The sequence below is a fragment of the Tupaia chinensis genome, unplaced genomic scaffold (assembly GCF_000334495.1).
Source record: "Tupaia chinensis unplaced genomic scaffold, TupChi_1.0 Scaffold139733_1, whole genome shotgun sequence".
In the NCBI taxonomy this organism is placed as follows: Eukaryota; Metazoa; Chordata; class Mammalia; order Scandentia; family Tupaiidae; genus Tupaia; species Tupaia belangeri.
Genome location: NW_006199613.1, coordinates 1,137,764 through 1,143,854, shown reverse-complemented (window position 1 = coordinate 1,143,854; position 6,091 = coordinate 1,137,764). Strand labels below are relative to the sequence as shown.

General features: G+C 60.5%; 1 protein-coding gene across 1 annotated transcript in view; it reads right to left on the bottom strand.

The window, feature by feature from the left end:
* The window catches only part of ABTB2 (ankyrin repeat and BTB domain containing 2), a gene marked incomplete at its 5' end in the record, with an annotated part of 102,625 nt that overhangs the window by 88,852 nt on the left and 7,682 nt on the right, over window positions 1-6,091 (bottom strand).

Here is a 6,091-nt window from a genome sequence, read left to right as displayed (position 1 = left end):
GGCAGGCTCCAGGGTCACAGCTGGGGGGCGCTGAGGCCCACGGCGGGCGGGCGGGGGTCTGCTGGCCGCACTCGCCCGCTCGCCCGTGGGACAGGTAAATGCACTTTCTGTTTCCAAACATTCAGACTACGGTCAGATGTAGTCAGAACGCTTCCCCCCAAAACTAGGGGCGTTACATACCCCTCGCCTCCTTGGCCTGAGGGACTAAATGGCAATTAGAAAAACGTCGCCACAGTTCTACTTCATGCTTTTCGAGGGGAGCTGGGAAAGTGGCTCTGCCTTTTGCTCCTGAAGCCGCAGGACAATGGACTCTGGCACTTCAGAGAACCTGGCACCCAGAGCCCCACCAGGGCGGCGGCCCGGCCCGGCCCAGCAAAGCCAGTGTGGACGATGCTGATGGAGCAAACGGACCCTCTCTGAGAACGGGGAACGTGCAGGGGAGCTCCGCTTTCCCGCCCCCCGCCTTGCTAAGCACAACCTGGTTTCAGTGTGGAAGCCCGAGAGGCACTGAGGGTGGGGCAGAGACCACGGCAGAGGGCAGCCGTGGACGCCGAGTGCCGCGCCCGCTGCACAAACCCTCCCCGCGGCGTCTGAGTGCCCCTCACCCCCATGGCGCTAGCACTACGCCTCCTTGTGAGAAAGAAAAAGAAACTGAGGCCTGGGAGGTTTAACGGGAGCCTGCGCCCCTGAAGCTCGAGTCCGGGCAAAGCCGCTAAGGACATAAAGTCCCCGTGAGATGTCTTGGGGTGGGGCTGGGCAGGGCCGCAAGGGCACCCTGGATTGAGTCAGCTCCTGCTCCTGACCTGGGCAGGCCATGCCAGGAGGGTGCCTGGTGCAGATTCTTCATGCCAAGTTAAAACAAGGGAACTGGGGACCAGCCTATGGCGGAGGTCACGTAGCTGGACTCCCATGTAGTTGACTGTGGTTTGAGTCCCAGACCTGGTGGCTTAAAATGCAGGCCAGGCGTGGGTGCATGCGTGCCCAAAATCCCAAGAGGAGAATGGAGGAGAAGGGACTGTGGTATGGCCATCTCTCTGGGGGGTGGTTTCTCATTTTCTCTCTGTCTCTGTCTCTCTCGCAAGCGCATGTGCCCAATAGTAAAAGTCTCTCAAAGAAAAGGCAAAGGAAACTGAAAACTGAGCCAAGTCAGGCAGCCGCCAAGGCCCCAAGTGAACCCCGGTTTCCTGACGCTGTCCCCCACTTTCCTGTCCCAGAGGAGACGACAGAGAATGTGTAGGTGCGTGGCCCTGGGAGGACACGGCTGGAGTCCCCACGTCCCGGCAATCCTCTCCGTGAAGGGACGGGAGCTCCGGCAGGGGCTAGGACACCCGGTGTGGTGGCAAAGGCAGGGGCCTAGACCACTCTCGGCAGATGTGACTGGGCATCTCCTGTGGCGGAAGATCTGGGTCTCACGGGCCCTGATGACAGCCTCACATCGGGCACTCGAGGACAGGACACCCCTGACTTTGTGCAGCTATTTCAGACACACACGGGAGCTTATGCCCAAGACCAGGGCCAGAGCACCCCAGCGACGGACAGCCCTCCTGCCCTGCGTCCCCTACGGGGAAGCTGCTGTGCCGGAGGAAGGCTCGGTGCTGGGACTCTGCATAGGCGACAGGCCATCTCCAAGGGCGTGATGCAGACCCCACGCCGTCTGCCCGCGGGGGTGTGGACTGGGCCCATCTTTGACAAGGGACAGTGACAGGAAAGCTGGAGCCTGACGACCACCCCCTCTCCACCACACAACCCTCCTTGCCCACCCATGTCCTGCTCCCCGTGAGGCAGCCGGGCCGACCGCCCTCAACTCCTCCTCCACGCAGCACTCACCGCATCTGTCCTTAACGTACCCCCTCGGTCTATTAATGCTTTGGTTTTTGCTACAGGGCACGTCTGCTCGTGAGAGAGAGGCAGAGACAGAAGTGGGAAATCACCCTCCCGGGAGATGGCCATGCTCCAATCCCTCCTCCAGTCTCTAGATTCTGGGCATGCACACACACGTGCATGGTGTGAGTTTCATGCCTCTTGGTCGAGGACTTGAACTGTAGTTGGCCACGTGGGAGTCCGGCACCTTAGCATGCCACCAGCTAGCACTCATTTTTTTTTTTTAAATTTTGCCACAGGGCACATGCACTACCAGCAGAAGACGGGGGAGAACCCACCTCTGATGAGATGTGGTCACATCACAGTCCCATCTCCTCCAGTCTCCCCTCAGGACTGGGGGTGCACGCACACATGCCTGGTGCTTTCCAAGCCGCTGTGTCCAGAACTCAAAGCGTGCAGTGCGCCACGTGGAACCCAGCCCCCTCCACCGCTGCACCACTGGCTGGCCCTGACTCAGAAGGCATCCATCTAATCCCCTCGGCCACCACTGGCCACGTCATCTCCACCTGTCAGAGAAGTGCGGAAGCGCAGGGATGTGGAGGAGGAAGGGGGTTCAGGACGGGACCCGGCCGTACAGCTGCACAGCACACCCACATGCCGAGTTCCCCACCTGTGGGTCTACGAGGCCCACGTGCAGGACTCGAGCCACAGACCAAGACAAGTGTGTCCCAGTGTGCACCCCCAGACCTTGACCGAGCTGTCAAGGACGGCCCCACCTCCAGGCCAGCCAGAGCTGCAGGCAGGGCTGAGTAGGGAAGGGGGCAGGGTGCAGAGGGGGAGGACGGAGGAGGGGGACAGGGAGGAGTCATAGACCCAAAAGGAACAGCCTCAGTGCAGCGAGCTGCCTGGCTGCTGGACTTGCCAGGTCTGGAGCGAAAGGCGGAGACTCATGGCAAGGGCTGGGAGGGCCGGCGGGTGATGCCTTGAGAAGACTGAACAAGATTCTCAAGACACCGACATTCTGCTGTCACAGGGCCCTAGTCTGACCTGTTCCCGAAAGGCAGCACAGAGGTGGGCTGGGAGTAGGCGAACGCCACCTCGGACGAGGATTTAACTGTCCAGGCCTTGTTTCCTCACAGGATCTGGGGCCGTGGATCCCGGGAGACGGCCCATGTGAGTCCGCCTCGCTTGAGCACCTTCTAGGGCCTGAGCTCCGCCCGGCGCCCAGCTCTGCCAGTTATCCCAGAGCTCCGATGCAGGGCACGGGCTGCCTTGCAGCCCAGGGGAGCCCCCGCCTGCCACGACTGGCCACCTCACTCGCAGAGGCCGGCCTCAAATGCGGCTGAACCTGCCTGGCGCCATCGTCTGCAGCCAGGTGGCCCGACGGCAACACTTCCTCTGTCCACCGGGCCTGCGCCCTCCCTGCTTCAGGCACCCATGGCCCGCCGTGTCACCAACCACATGCCCAGTGCAGGAGAGTCCCCGACACATATGTGCTGAGTACATGTGAGTGCATTCTAACCGACCTGCTCCCGACCCGTAGAACCCCTGTGAGCACCATCCATCTCTGCAAAGCATGGCACAAAGCACAAAGGGGGAGTATGGCGGTTAAGGCGTTGGACACTCCCACATGGCTGACCACGGTTCGAGTCCTGGACCTGGTAGCTTACTTTCTCTCTCTCTCTGGTCAAATTAAAATAAATGAGTGAATAAATAGAATAAAATAATTCTTTTTAAGAAAAGAAGCCACGACAGGGACACTTCACCAGGAGCCACAGGACAGGTGGCTCGAGGGACATCAGATGTCTTTTCTAAGGCAGCTCCGCAAGGCCTCTGGCCAGTTACTAAACCAGATCCAGTGTGTCTGGTCTGACCAGTCTGGCCGGGAGGGTTAAGCCTAGAACAGCCGCAAGCAACTGGTTTCCAGACTGTGGCCCACGGACAGTGAGGGCCGGCTGCGGGGCCAGGCTGGGAACAGCCACCCGGATCACCTCTGCCTCCTGCAGCAGTTCACTGGCTTGCAGCTTGGGCCTCGCAGGGCAGACGGACTGCGGGGAAGAGGGACAGGCCGGCCACCCTGCTTACCGGGATCTCATCTCCCCTCCCCAAGCCCTGCTCAGACTGGGGACTGCAATGGGCCGGAGTTGAAGCCACACACCTCAGAGCACGGAGCTCTGGCCTGCACTCCTGGCAGCCATCCCTCTCGGTGACTCTCATTTTCCCTCCTCTTTGGAAAGCCGGCCCTGCCAACTGCAACACACCGCATTTAAAAATATCTCGCTGGGTTACACAGCCCTGCTGTCTACATTCCTCACAATGCCTGTCTGTCCCACACAGGGAAGAAGGGCGTGGCATATTCGTGTTTCTTCGGGCTGCTCTCTGCTATTAATACCCGCGTCTGGGTAGGCGGGTTTCGGCTGGCTGCATGAAGTCAGCTGGGAGCTGGGCCTCACCGCAGAGTGGGCCTGCCCGGCCTGGCTGACTGCACCGAGCACGCGCTGGCGGATGCACAGCGCATAGGACACGTCCCTCCGCGGAGGGGCTCTGGGCCAGCCACCCCGGTACTGCTCATGTGGGAAGATGGCCTTGGGAGGCACATGCCACTCAGCCAGGCGGTTTCCTTCCCAGGAAGACTAATTACAGGGTTTGACCTTAGGAAAATGGTTCCACAGTATCTTTGCGGGGTCCAGAAACGTTATCAGAGATGGAGGGGCCCTTCGCGGGCTCGGTCCAGCCTCTTCACACCATGGACAGAGACAGATGCAAGGACGACGGGTGACTCACGCTGGCACTCAGGGCCAGGAGCCACCCGAGTTCCCTGGCTGGGCGTGCACAAACCCCACTGGCCTGGGTGGCCTGGGCTCCGCCGGGTGTTAACAGCTCCCCTCCCAGCAAACACAAGGTTCCGTGTTTTAGAAGTATAAAAAGTAGCATTTTAGAAAGGTTAACACGACCTCGGCCTCCTGTGTGGGGACCGTCCCAGACACTGAAAGGCCTGCCTCACACCCGAGGTCTGACCTACCCTCCCAACCCAGCCCTCACCCCCACTGTGAGGGTACTTCATTCGTGGAAAGTGAATCTGTGTGCAGAGTTTCAAAATCCATACGTTGTTTTTCATGACCTTTAGAAGACTCCTCTTCCCAGGTTCAGGTTCTGCTTAGTTTTCCATCTGGGGCCTGGCTCGCTGGCTCACTTTAGGGAGCCGGTGGGGGCCAAGCCACTGACGGCGTGAGTGCGCGTTGTCCTGCCAGCACGTTCACCAAGCTCGTCTGGTCGCGTGATCAAGTCCCGCGCCACACTGGGCCAGGAGAGGGACTGGCACCTGGGCTGCCAGCCAGGACACAGGGAGCCAGCGCAGCCACGGGTCAGCGGGGCCCGGCCAATGCCAATGTGCGGGCTCCACAGCCCCCACACCATGTGACCCCGGCTCCTACCCGGTGCTCTGGAAACCCGTCAGCCAAGAATTAGAGAGGAGCGAAACACTGGAGAACTGAGTGGTTCTTTCCGAAACGATGAAACCCTTCGTTGGGAACTGAACATGTACAAATCAGAAGGGCTCTGGGCACTCCCATCCTGCGTTGTTTTGTGCCGTTTCCCACTTTCGGGGCTGAGAACCCTGATTCAGCCAGGGCCAATCTGGTGGCCAAGCTCAATGGGGGAGGGCAAGCTTTGCCCTCAGTCCCTCCGAGGCGGTTGCTGCTTAGGGGCTTCTTCCACCACTGTCACTGCTTGGACAGCAGACGGTGCGTTTCTGAGGTCAAGCGCTCAATCAAGGGGGGACAGGAGGCCAGAGCTGCGGTTAGAATAAGCTGGGGTCAGACACTGGGCTTCTGAATTATAAAACTACGTCTTGGAAAACTCTGCCCGCACTCTGGCAGACCTCCTAGCATCTGGCTGAAAGATGTGGGGAGTGTCCCTTCTCACTGTGTCACCTCCTTGCCCTCCGTGTGTCTGAGCGTGGCCCGAGTGGGGTACCTGTTGTTCTGCGCTGCACACGCCTCCTTCCTGGTCTCTGCTCCGCCGGTCCCTGCCAGCGAGGCCGGGTGTGCTCTGCACCCCTCCCACGGCAGCCCTCTCTCTGCGCAGACACTGCCCCGACTCCCGGCCACTGCCCCGCCCAGGCTCACCTCCCCTTCATGCACTCCAGTCACCAAGAGCCTCGGGCCCCAGTGGCGGGATAGGAAGCCTCTGCCCAGGTTAGAAGAAATGGTTTGTGCACAGCTCCCACAGCGGGCACTGGCAGGCGCGGGCACGGGGGGGCCCCGGGGTC